Source organism: Aquila chrysaetos, chromosome 16 (genome assembly GCF_900496995.4).
Source record: "Aquila chrysaetos chrysaetos chromosome 16, bAquChr1.4, whole genome shotgun sequence".
Taxonomy (NCBI): Eukaryota; Metazoa; Chordata; class Aves; order Accipitriformes; family Accipitridae; genus Aquila; species Aquila chrysaetos.
The window spans coordinates 22042939-22057449 of record NC_044019.1 but is presented as its reverse complement, the minus strand read 5'-3'; the positions used below and the strand labels follow the sequence as shown (position 1 = coordinate 22057449).

General features: G+C 34.9%; 1 long non-coding RNA gene across 1 annotated transcript in view; it reads right to left on the bottom strand.

The window, feature by feature from the left end:
• Positions 1-14511, bottom strand: part of LOC115352142 — a 212902-nt gene that overhangs the window by 187812 nt on the left and 10579 nt on the right. The window contains exons 2-3 of the long non-coding RNA XR_003927000.1: positions 9627-9907; positions 6971-7133 (exon numbers count right to left, since the gene is read on the bottom strand). This is a non-coding gene — a long non-coding RNA (uncharacterized LOC115352142). The remainder of the gene's footprint in view (positions 1-6970; positions 7134-9626; positions 9908-14511) is intronic.

Sequence of the window (14511 nt, the reverse complement as noted above, 5' to 3'; positions counted from 1 at the left end):
TTATTATGTTCCCATTGCTGTAGATATCATAAAAATTATACAGAAAGACACCTTTTCATATCCAGACATTTTATAGCCTGAGGGCCTAATGCAGAAGTCTATGAAGGAAGCTGTATCTCTCCCTTTAAATTTAAGTGGATTCTGGGTAAGGCATCAGAGACTGTGTCCCCCCAAAATACAGTACTAACACTTAACCAACTAATACAGTATCATCTCTTTGCTGCCCTAAACAAAAGTACGATACGAAACATAGTTGTTCAAGAGAAACTGTAATAAAAGGGTAATAAATAGGGCATTATATACATATATGGAACATAGTAGATACTATCACTTCATAAAATCAGTTCTCCTTAATGAAAAATTGGAGGCTATATATGAAGGGTTTAGTCATCTCTGTTTAGCAGCATATTATAACGGGTGTTTACTGGTTATCTAAACAATTCCATTTGTATAATTAATCTTATGCTTAAGTAAATATTGAATTATAGCTTTTTAATTGTAAAAAAAAAAATCCCAAGCAAACTATTCTTGAAAAAATATTCCCTCTGGTGATTCTCCTACCCTGACCAATTTGCCTTACTTGGCTTTATTTATATATATGTATATGTGTATGTGTGTGTGGGGGTGTCTGTCTGGTGTACGTAAACGTATTATCACTTTTGACTATCAGTTTACAACTTCTAGTTAAGTTCTCATCTCTCACTCCATAAAGCCTATTGGTTGCTCCCAGAAATCAAGCATCTGGTCAATCTGTCATGGTGGAAGACGTCTCTACAAGCCAGGAACATCATCAAGCTAAAGTATACCACAAAGGTTTCTCATATTTCTTTAACAAACTACCGAAGTTAACGGACAGGAGAGCGAAGCCTAAGGCCAGGAAAGAAAGTTAAAGCCTGACAAAGTACATTTACTACAGTTATTGTGCCACCAATAAGACTCCATATATGTTGTCTGGAAAAACATATTTATCAAAATCTGCTGTGGAAGCTCTTGAGGGAACACTATATGTACCTTTGGTTCTAGTGCCAAAGGAAGCAGTAGAGTTTCCTTCTTTAGATTTCTCACTCAGCAAAAGACACAGCATATTAAAGATGGGATCTTACTGCTAGACTCCCGTATAAAAAAAACTAAAGACTTAAATGCTGTTGAGTGGCTAGAAGGGGGACTTCAATATTGTGCTGGTTTTGGCTGGGATAGAGTTAATTTTCTTCATAGTAGCTAGTATGGGGCTATGTTTTGGATTTGTGCTGAAACAGTGCTGATAATTCAGGGATGTTTTTGTTACTGCTGAGCAGTGCTTACACAGGGTCAAGGCCTTTTCTACTTCTCACACCACCCCCACCAACAAGGAGTTGGGAGGGGACACAGCCGGGACAGCTGACCCCAACTGACCAAGGGATATTCCAGACCATAGGACGTCATGCTCAGTACATAAAGCTGGGGGAAGAAGGAGGGAGGGAGGGAGGGGACGTTCGGAGTGGTGGCGTTTGTCTTCCTAAGTCACCGTTAGGCGTGATGGAGTTCTGATTTCCTGGAGGTGGCTGAACACCGGCCTGCCGATGGGAAGTAGCAAATGAATTCCTTGTCTTGCTTTGCTTGCGCATGCGGCTTTTTCTTTACCTATTAAACTGTCTTTATCTCAACCCATAAGTTTTCTCATTTTTACTCTTCCGATTCTCTCCCCCATCCCACCGTGGGGGAAGTGAGTGAGCGGCTGTGTGGTGCTTCGTTGCCAGCTGGGGTTAAACCATCACAATTGTGAAGGGTTCCAAAATGGCTCAGAAATGGGCATATTTCAGATCTCAGAAAGGTACCCACAACAGGAAAGGGTTGTAATAATCTATAATAATTTGAATAGCTTAAATCTAAATTTTCCATAGTAAAATAATAAAATTAATTTTCTGTCAGAAACCCTTAAAACAAAATATAATCTAGGTTTTACTGGCAACCCTCTCAAAGACCAGGTTTTTCTCATTCTAATCTTCAAGATATGATCAAGCTATTTCCTAAGTATTCAATCCTATTTTGATACATGATAATTCAAGAGGAAACTTCTATAGCTCACAACAAATTTCTGTTGTGTATCTTAAGATCTTCAACATATGTTATAAAATGGATAAACTCATAAGATATGATGAGATACGTATTTCTGCATATTTTATGAATATTCGTTATAGCATATTCCTTTTTCAGATAAAAATTCCAGTACAAATGCACTAAAATAATAACATATAATACAGTAATTACAGGAAATTTTGTAATAAAATGTATTAATTTCAGGTTCATAGAGGAAATGCATTTTTTCTGAAAAATAAAAGGTGACAACTTTAATTCTTATGTGTTGATGAGAAAAAGCCCAATATTATTTAGAATGATGCTTGGAATTGAAACATTTCCAAATCAGTCGATAGGTAGAATGGTAAGAATCCATCATTTCACTGACACTTACTCCTTGTAAAAAAGATGTCCTATTTTAAATGTATTCACACACATTCTTGTCAATTGGAACCTGTCTTGGTAATTTATTCATTTTGTAGATCACGTGATATCTGTTATTAAACAAAAAAATCTTTATCTCTTAATTTAAATACAGACCTGAAATGCAGCATTAAGCACACTAAACATGGATTACTTTTTCTAGTGGCCTCCTCGTCACAGTGCATTAATAAAAGACACAAAATCTTATTCACTATTTTTAGTTTTACTTTTAGCACAGAGTACTGGAAACACATACATCCTACAAATATAACTCTAAATTAAAGAGTACAGACATTTTGGCTAGGTAGTAAAAAGTGAACATTTATGTGCTACATGTTTCCATATCTAGTGTTCTTTACTATAGTGATGCGCAGAGTGAGACCTGGAGGTAGGTCATAAACAACGCTCTGTACCCAGGTAATAAGATGTATTAATCAGATGAAGCGCCTATGTGATCAGCGAAGTGGACTATGCTCCATGCAAGGAGTACTTGTCAGTATGACTTACAAAAATAAGTGAACATGTCTAATCAACACCAGCATTTTGGCCAAAATGCTGTCTTTAGGAAGTGATTCAGTTTAAGATTAGCACAGCTAAATTAGGTGTCTACTTGTAAATTATCTATATGTGAACTAGACATTTTAGTTCCCATTATAGTCAGTGGAGCTCTAGTAAGTATAGTCATATATCTGTATAAATGCTTAGCTTCACTACTCTGAAGGCTCCTGCAGAAATCACTGATGTTACTCTCAGTAGTACAGTCAATTAGACCTGAGCATAACTGGGTTTGGATTGCAGTCTAAGTCCACAATTTATTGATCAGCCAAAACTCCTTTGTCTCCAACTTAGTAACTCTGAAGCAAGATCAAGGTAAATGGCAAACCCAGAAACTGAAAAATTACTGAATGGAAGATGAAGTTCAGAAGAAGCCATGTTTTCCACAAGAGCATGACTGATATAATGTACAAACTTTTATGAAGGAGTGATAGTCAATTGATCATTTTATTGGGCAAGGTTGCTAATGTCACTGGAATTAAATTCAATAGAAAGAAATTAGTATCAGTTTAAGAAACTGGTAACTAATGAAGAAAAAATGAAGCAGCACAGTGGAGACACCTGAAACTCAATTGCAAAGACAGGTGGGGGTACAATAAAAGCTGACAGAAGAAACACGAGGTATTAAAAAGAATAAGTAAGAACATCCAATATGTTTTGAAATTCAGTAACTGCTAAATATATGAGTCTGCAAAAAAACACTGAAGTACATGGTCTCCCATATATTTCCAATGAACAATTAATTAAATATAACCATTGACCATCACCAAATTACATGGAAGAACAACATACTACAGAGCATTAACTCTTTGGCACATTTCTGCAACACACTACTTCTACAATAGTCCCCCAAAAATATGTTTTAAATGCTTGAGACTTGATACTTTTTTGTTTGCTAAACTTCTGTTGAAAAGGCACCTTATAACTGATACATCAGATGTATTTATTATAAATACTGAATTAAATTAAAAGAAGCAATAGCTTTCAATTTTTATCCCAGATCATGTAATTTGTCAACTTATGTTTGAATCCTTATTCACTTAATCCAAATATTAATTTAAATTTTAATGTCAGAAAGATGAGAAGGTGAATAAATCCAAATAAACCAAGACATCAACATCACTGGGAATTATATTTTATACAGGTATTTATACCATTTAAAGCAATGAAAGTATATGCAAGATGATATAATTCTGACAGACTTTGTGATTTATACAGTACTTGAAATACAGATTTCCACAAAGGTGCTGATCTTGCAAATATTTATGTGTAACTACACACATAAAAAGTCTCTCTGATTTCTAAGGGCTCACTTGTACATATTTGCAGGGTTGGGGCTTTAGCGTATATCATTGATCTTCCATTCCCATGCAAAAAGTATTTGCTACTGACATTTGACCTTGTTATCTATGCGTTAAGAACTCAAATGCAGCAATCAGTATGTTTATACTGATGAGTCATACTACTCTATGCTCTCTTCCCAGTCTTGGGCTAGAGAAAGGAAATATAAAATACGTACTGTCTATCTTTATATTTTTATAATATCTTCAATATATTGTAGCTTTTTAAAAATGTGTACACTGTCATTCCTACTATGTATAGATAAAAAAAAAAAGCAAAAAAAGTACTATGGAATGTTATACAGAGAATTTATGAATGTTTTTAACATCAATTCTGATTTTTGAGCACATGGAATTCTATACTATTAGCTGTCATTTTCCAGTTCTATTAAACTTGTAAACAGAGGTGTAAAAAGGCCTGTTTTCTGTATTGGTGGCTTTTCTACTTATAGCAGTGACTTTTTGCTGTTATACTTACCCTTTTAATGGACACACAATATGTTACTCTGTGCCCAAGCTCACCTACTCTTTCTTTTCTCAAAAGACAAGGCACATCTGCCACCTGCTCTAGTCTGTGTCCCAGCAACAACTGTCGAGCAGCAAAAAGATTGATTATCAGTCAAAAACCATTCAACAACACCAGATTTTGGTAGGTTAAGCTTGCTGATCCAGCAAGAGATGGTGTGAAATTTTCAGTAATGTGTGCCAACATTTTGGTGCTAAAAGAACAGCAGTGCATGTCACAATGAAACACAGCCAAAGATATGCAGACAAAGCACAGAAGTTTTTGTTTTGAACTTGGCTTGCAAGAGGAAAATGAGAGAAAGAAAAAAAGACTTGCTTAATGAATTGAAAATCTATCATAACACTCAAGTCATATGCATGGAGAAACTATAATAAGAGTACCAGTGAAGGCTTTGTAACAAATTACAGCAGTACCATATAAAAATACTGCAATAAGGTCATGTAAATAATTCATACAGTACAAACAGCAGTTTTATCATACACTTTTGCAAGAATAAATACAAAGATCTGTGCCTTTTACTGAATATATAGGCCATTCATTACAGCCATTCTAGTGACTGGATCACCTGTATCATACTCAGAATAATTTTTATGTTATCAACAACAGCTTATCATATATAAAATTGATTATGTAAGACAGGCTTACTAACATAAGTTTCATTCATTAATACCTCCATGAATATGTAAACAAACCTTTAATTACCTGGACTTATATCATAAAGGCTCTACTAATTAATATTAGATTTTTATGTGTATAGAGAGAGCTATATCGTAGTCATTTTCTTAGGCAAACAGCCAGTAATGAGTACTATATAGATATCTTCTTGAAATTTATTTGTACTAACATCAATCTGTAAAAGAATTAGCAAAAGATCATTTGAATATTTTGAAATTCAGAATGAACTATTTAACACTGAAGTATGTCTCCTAATACTTCCCAGGATAACAAATGCTATTTAAAAGCTACGTAGAAAAATAAAAACAAAGGCTTATTTATAAAGAAAGTACATAAGAAAAAAAACCACCCAAAAGTACAAAGAATTATATATATAAAATATATACATTTATATAAAAGACGCACACTAGTTGAATGATTTGTCTTTTGTTTTTCTTTGCTATCCCTAACTTTTTAAAAATCATATCACACATTTCACTACTACAAGACTATACAAATTTGAATTTTTCACATAATATTAAACCATTTATATTATTTGCATTTCTCATTGGAACTGCGCACTGGAATTGTAGATTCCTACCTACACATACACTACCCTAATAATTTTGTCCTTTATAATACATTAGCTTATATTAATTAAAAGTTCTTTATCACAAATGCCGGTTGAATTAATAGTTTAATAAAATACCCAATTGGTATCTTGGATTTGATACTGAACCCTACTTAAGCTAATGTTATAAAATGTTACCACAAATTTGCTGGAGAAATCTCACAAAGTACTTTATGGTGTTAAAATATGCCAGAGAGAAACATTTACATTCCCATTTAAACTGTAAAGGATTCAGAAATAGTTTTCTCCCCTTGTAAAAAATAAAACATAATTACCAGTTTGGTAAAGGAATGAGAAGGAAAGAAGAAAAAATTTAATAATGGTATTACCAAACAATCTAAAATTAATAAAGCATAGTAAAGTAGATATTCCATATTGCTATATTAAACTTTCAAAAATTGTAAAACAATGACATTAATGAACATAATCTTACATTCTGGATTATTTTTGCTAGTGGAATAAGCCTAATTAATTATGTCTGTTTGATGTCACTGAAACTAAACAGTAAATTCAATAATCTCTTTACATTTTCACCATTTAACCTCCTGCAGGCTCCCTAATGTCTATTCAGATCTATATTAAATTAAGTACCAATGCTAATGAAGGGCAATAAACGTGGCTGTCAGTAGATTTTTCTTTCATTAAGCACATTATCCTCTTACTGAGCTGTAAATGAGTAAACATTAGTTTTGTTAAACCATGCAAAAAGACAGGATGAAAATCATTTTTAATTGCACCCCTTAAGCCATTTGCTGGGGGTTCTCAGTTTTGTTTTTGTTTTTTTACCTTTTATTTTTTTGAATGGATATAAAAAGGTCTCTCCAGTTGAAATATAAACGTCGGCATCATGGGGTATGTCTTTAGGTTCTAGTGCTTCAGTGCCGTCTGCCAAGAACACTCATTGTGCAGCCATGTTCAGATTGAGCTTTTCAGAGCACTCCTCCAGCAGCTAAATGAATGCAAGAGGTAAGGAATACTGATTACAAACATATTTCTATTATGATCAATATTTAGTCAGAAAAAATAAAATTGGAAATAAAAAACCACTCTCAACTAATTTACCAATCATGGTAACTGCATTACAAGCCATTTAGTATTTTAGTGATTATTACTAGAAATCACAGGATGAGAAAAACACATAACCTTAAAAAGATTGATTTAAAAGTATTGTGCTCTTGCCTTTTAATGTCAAGTAATAACGTACATTATGATGTAACTTATTTCACTTAAGGTTTATAAGAATTTTTAACAAGTCACACATATTAGGAATAGTGTACAAAGGACAAAAACTTTTATACAAGCTTATTTTAAATGAAAAAAAGGATTTATGTTAGGGTTTGAAGCAAAGGCTACAAATAAACTTTATGCATGCAAGAAAAATGCTATCGGAGGCTACTGGCTTAATTAAGGACACAGAAACTTTAGCAACGATCTTTCTTGTGCCGTTTTTGTAAGCTATGAGTTTGATGACATTTGGCTGCTGTTTAATAACTTTGGATACTTCAAATGCCCTCTGGACATGCCAGAGTTTGGAAACAGAGAACACAGTTAATTCTGTTGAAAAAAATCCAGTTTAGGATATTAAAGAAACAATCCAAGATATTTGTCTTTTTTTTTTTAACTTTTTTTTAGAACTTTTCTAATAATTGTGTGGGAAGACAATCTGAACGTATGGTCACTAAAATTCTTCACAGTGTAAGAATTTAGTTTGCAGCACCTAAGTTATAAATATAGAAAATACAGAAAAATTGGACTGTTGTAAGCAAAATAGACTTAATCTATCCCAAATTGAGTTTATTCAGAACTTCTAGAATACTTGGAAAGTAATTGTTTAATTCCACTATGAAGTCCTTTTATGAAATATCTTAAGACTTTCACAAGAAAAATCACCTAATTTTAACAGTATTTTTCAAAATCTATCAGCACAAATATAGAAAAAAATTTTGTTGATTCTGAGAAAACTTGTAATTAAAGAGCGCTTCCAGTGCATAGTATGTAGGTTATTGCTTCTACTTTAAAAAGTAAGAACTGATGACAGTCTTTTCTCAGGCAAAATTTCAATCAAATTGACAGCAATTATGCCTGTACAGTGACTGCAGAGTGGGGCTTATTGTTAATTGTTTCTGTTTCCCAGATAGCAAAATATATTCAATGCAGCTGCCAGAATAAAATTAAATAAACTAATATTCAATTTAAAAAAATCATAATACTATTTTAAAATGCTCATACCACAAACAACTTCTGAATAATACCCCAGTAAGACCATTTTCAAAAAGAAAATAAAAAGGAGGGGAAAGCAGATTTATAACAAAATGTCATACTTCAGCACAAACATTTGTGACATACGGTCTCTGTCCTAGTCTGCAACAAGAGGTTCCCATACAGAACTCAAAACTGGTTTGAGGCCTAAGATTTTAATTTCTCTCCCATGAAAAACCTTGGAAATTTTTCCATTCATTTCAATTAGCACTGAACTGATACGTCACTTAAACCATAATGGCACATAAGTAATCTCACATATTTTACAGTTTCCACATCTCTTGAATGACAAAATGACCACATAAGAATCCTAGCTTTTTTTGTCTTCTCTTTAGTATTTCTAAAGCAAGTCATGCTATTAAATAAGCATAGCTACTTCAGCGTTGAGTACTACACCATATAAATAAGAAAGCCAAAATGTGGCCTCCTTGAAAAGTAACTATATATTTTCTTTTTGGTTTTAGAGTTTAAGACTTCCATACACCAGGGGACAAGTATATTAAAAGATATGTCTATCATATAAAATTAGCAATTACAAATACATTAATGGTTTTGGATAGAGCACTTTCAGAAAACATTTACCAAAAGGAAAAATTCAGAGCCATTTGTATCTTATTTGAGGTCATGTCTGCACACAAATGAGGGGATACCATGATAACTATAATCATCTGGGTTTGTCTCATTTACAACAATTTCCCTACTCAAAATAGAAGACACTAACAACAAAAAGCTTTTGATGAGGAGATCTAAATTAACCACACTAAAATACACTTTTGTTCACCAGGTCTTCACTTTAATCACCTTTATGGTACATTGCAAAATCCAATTGTTCTCTTGGATTTTCCAGACAGACAGAATCAATTTGGTTTAGATTAATTATGGAGAATCACATTCTTCTTTACAGAGGGTCAACTTGATGGATATTACCTATCTATTGTTAAGTCTATTAAAAATTTGTAAAGCAAACTGGGATGCCTGGTTTATTGTCATTTTATTTGTCTTTTAGAAAGGTTTGATGAAATCAATACATTTTTAAAAAGGATATACTCTGAGAAATTGTTAGGTCAAGAAATCTTAATAAAAATTAGCAAGGTCTGTTTTAGAATATCTACTGAATCATCACTACAAGGTGACTGAACTGCAGCAGTCATGATTAAAAGCAACAGAGAAGAGCTTTGATTACCTTAGTTGACCTGTGGGAACACTTTCAGCTCCGTTTCTCTTGCATGGTGATATAAGACAGAAATTGCCTGTACTGCTTGATTTGTAGCTGTCTATATGTCTGATACTCCACCACAGCTCTGAACTGATTTTGTTTGATGTGTAGAACAATCCTGAAGTCTTGACCTTCTTGATACCATTGCTGATTGCAAGTGAATGTTAGGACAAATAGAAGTTGTCTAGAGCTTTTCTTCCCTTCAATATTTTTTAACAGCTATTTTTGCATAGGGAGGGAAACATTTCCTGAAACAGAAATATAATAAATATAGTTAAAATTTTATCTTTTTGCTCTGGTCTTTCCATTACTTTAAATTAGTACTGATTGACTGTACAGAGTTCAGAAAAGCCTACAACTTAATTAACATTGGAAAACACCTTATGAAACTGTATTAAGTTTCATCCTGATTCTTATTTCTGCAAACTATAAAATTATTTCAGAATTCAGCTCAATTAATCTTTGCACAAGCTAGGATCAGAATGGGAATTGTATAAAGTGCTGTAGGACAGGATTATGGTTAAGTACAGTAGGTATTTCAGCTATACTGAACTGCACTAGCACCGAGTCTGTGCTAGCCTTCCTTCATACAAAATGAACATTAAATTATCTCATAAAGCTAAAAAAAAAGGGGGGGGCTTATTTGCATAAAAACATTAAAAATAATGAAAGCAAAAGCCTCCAACTTTCAATCTGAGGCTACTATTAATGGCACAAAATTACTTTATACTATAGGCCAAAAGTCTAGCTGGAATATTCATCCATATGAATATCACACAATCTAAATTTATCTAGTCTTTGGAAGATCCAAATCAGCACTAGTGCTACTGTGCCAAGTAGTACCAAAGATCAAGAAGAAGCAAGAAAGGAATCGGATGAGATCAAGCCCTCATTCTTCTTTCATATTCAAATAATTCTTAAGTGTCAGAATTATTTCCATTATAAATTACAAAAATGATGTCACAACAAATGTGAACTTCAAAATTTGTCCACACAGACTGCAATGTGTTTACCTAGGAAATCCTTAAACTAATATACTATCACAGGAATACCAAATAGTGGAGTTCAATCAAAGAAAACTCTTCTTAGTATTACAAGACTGAACACACTACGCTGTGTTTTGAATTCTGACTAGTGACAGCAAGAGGACATTATTTTTTGTAAATACTCTTTTTCTTAAAAGACCATTTTGTTACCCACTTCAAGAGCAGAAAATAACTACAAAACCAGAAACAAATTTCTTTATACAATACAAATCTATTAATTGTCATTGTTTATTCTGTAGATAACTTCCTTCTTTACCAGATAACATCCTTACTTACTACTCATGAACTATTTTGATGGAATATTAACAGTACTGTTAGTATTAACTAGGAACTACCTTGTTTACATGACAAGTAAACCATTATGTAAGTGGTCTGGTGTAGCAAAGGGCTACTACATTTCAACAATACGTACCACCTACAAAACCTCTTGTCACTAAATTATACTACACAAGGAAAATACCTGAAGGACTAATATTATTATTGTTCCCCAGTCCTTGTCAAGCTTTTTCTTAAAATTTCCCACCATCATGACAACTATTTATGCGTACAGTGTATGTCAACCTCAGGGTACTTGTGCATACACTCCAATTCCTTAACTGAGGTGGTTTCAAACAGAAAATGCAAGCATGCAATTACAAAGAGTAATCTTACTCTTGCACTGCTGAGCTGTTTTATACTTTGAGAAAACTCAGATTTATATGTAACCCCGGTGCTCATCTTTCTGGAGATTAAACGCTGTAAAATGAAAGTCTTAATATGTGGAAACCTCATAAAAAGAGTCAATTTGAAATGGCATTCACTAGTCAGGAAAAACAGTTCAGTACTCCATATTAAAGCAAAATTTCTTCATAGTCAATGGTAAATTTTGCTAGCTGCGAACACCAAGATGTTGTGATCCTATTTTTATGGCACAAGTAAAGATGCCCACATAGAGATACACAGAGAAAAGATTTTGAAACCAGAAATTTAAACGGGAAAAGAAATGAAAAAAACCCTAAAAACCTAAAGCACTCTTAACAACTTTTTTCCCATTTAAATGCAATTAAACTGCTGTTTATTCATGGCCAAAGCACTGAAGTGTTTTTGTAATCATTACAAAAGGAACTTTTACTTTCAGTTAGTTCTACATGCTGAAATTGTTTAGCTACATCAGATCAAAATTTTTATTCTATTGCTCTAGTGCAATTTTCTAATTATTCATTATTGTCTAAAGCACATTTCTCCACATTTCTTCTTTAAATAGAAAACAACAGCATACTAAAGAAAAGTAAATAGTCCGTACGGTTTTCTAAGACATAAATCTGCACATGGTTAATATTTTTTTCCATAAGTGAAAAATATAGTTACTTTAACAGACATTGGTTCAGTAACAGCTATACAGGTCAAAGTTATCACACAGTTTTGGATGTGAATTCAACAGCAGGATAATGACAGTTGCCAAGGATTTGTACTTGCTGTCGCTTACTACTAGTGTTGCCTGTCAAATTGTCTCTTTTTCTTATACAGAAGCCATGGAATTTTTTATGGATAGCAATTACTTACAATATACAATGAAGTACATCAGATGTAACAACCACCCTTTAGCCCTTCATTATTTGGTCGTCTCTTTGTTATATCTAGTCATCCATTTTCACCTAAATTATTTATTTATACTGCATATTTGACAAGCATGTATTCTTTGCTTTATTTTTTCAGTAGTCGTTCAAAAGATATAGTGATTTATTTTAATATTCTCCTATTTAAATTTACATATTTAAATTTACCTTATTTTTATTTTTGTACTTGCACTTTGTGTGGAATTTCTCAAGAAAAGCATTAACTGCACAGCGATGGCATTTTATTTATCTACCAAAGGTATTAAAAATTAAAATCATGGCAGTATCAGATCTTAACCATAACGGAGGTGTTAAGCAAATCTTAAATTTATTCACTATTTGTTTGCATTGTTAAAGTATTTTTCCCCAGCCATCATATGCGTTTCATATTTGTTTGCACTTATGTTATTGTTGCACTACATGCATGTATGCTCCAGATAACCATATTAATATATCTTTATATTGATAGATGAGAGCATGATATTATGATTCTGAAACATTTTCTGGTACAGGCCTGCATTCCCATCATCATAAGACTTGTGACAATTCTAAATTTAATTTTATTATACAGGAAAACCACAGTATACATAATTTACATGATAAAAAACAAAGCCTAATAGTTTAGTAAATTTAATATTTTTGGGAAACTGCCTTCATAGTAACAAACACAACAAAGAGCAGCTTTACACACATAATCTGTATCACTTTGGGAAGGACCTTCTTCAACAAATAATGCTGCAAACCTCACACCTGCCAAATAAACTAAACTGTTCTCAACTCATACAGCAGTTGGAAACAAAAAGTGATGATTGTTTTCCTTTTATTAGGAAAGCCAAATCTTCTCATTTTCTCCTAACACTCTTTCCAATTACAGGCTATCACAAAACTACAATCCATTCTAAATGAGTACACCCTGAGTAATAATAACCTAGTAAGTACAGGCTGTGTGTGAAACTCATGTCCCACTAAAATTGTTGGGAATTTTGCCAAAGGCTTGAATGAAAATTTTATCCTGGATCTCTGAGTCAATGAATAGAAAGAAACCGCTTCTCCTTTCTGTCACTTCCCCACTGAAATCCTGGCATCCCACAGACCTCTGGCCATGAAAGGTTTTTCTCCAGAAAATTTTCCTCCAGAAAATCCTGGGGTTCCTCCAGGTTTTTCTTCTAAAGAGAAGAAAAGAAACTATACTGGTCAGTTAGGCAACTGGTGCCTAATGCAGAAGGAAATGTTTAAACAATCTTTTTTGGATACCACAATAATCTGACAACATTTACCCTCTCTTCTTCCGTAGCCAAGAAACTAGACAGCACCCAATACATCTCTTCTGTCTCACCCCAACTGCCAGAGAAATGGATTTTCTTTCGTTGCCTGGAACAGAAAAAACCTATTCAATGCCTGAGGAATGAAGCTGCTACACTATGGAAAAGAAATCAGGGCAAAAAATGAGAACATAAATTCCCTTGACCAAAATAAACGCTCAAAAAGAAACTGATAATTGAGTCATCATAGCATAGTTTTACTAGCTAGGTCCATTACAAGGTAAATAAAAAGCTGTAAAAGTTTGAAACTTAGGTGTCACTTACACTTGCACAGTTAAAGGGCTACCATCTGCTTCCATGCCTCTCTGCGAAGCAGAGAAAAAAGGGCAGCAGCACCTTGGGATCTTAAACGGCTGCAAGGGCCCTGATCATCGCATCCCCCCCCCGAGGATTTGCCCGCTGGGCTCCGGGCCAGCTTAGAGACAGTGCAGCTGAGGGCCGCCCCTCCTTCCCTCTGGTGACCACGGGGAGCTGCCAGACAGCTCCGCAGGGCGGCCGAGGCCGAGGCCGAGGCCGGTCCCCTGCTGCGGGAGCTGCGTTTGAGCCGAAGCCCTAGCGCTCGGCCTTGCCTCAGGGGCAGCCCCACCCGCGCCCGGCCGTGGGCCCCGCTGAGCTGCGCCCAGGCCCCGGCCCACCGGCCGACTTCCCGCCTTGGCCTGGCGACCGCTGGCCGCGTCTGACTGACCCTGCCGCCAGACCTGGTCCCCACCCCGGCTTACTGACTCGTGTTCCTGGCTCGCCCTCGGCCCTGCCTCGTCGCCCCGGGCCTGCCCGATGACCCGGGCTCCGGCCGGGCCTCTCCCGGCAGAGCCCCTGCCCCAGGGCCCGGCTGGCAGGCCTGGCCCCCAGCTCCCCGACCCGCAGGGAGCAGCCGACCCTCGCTGCGCTC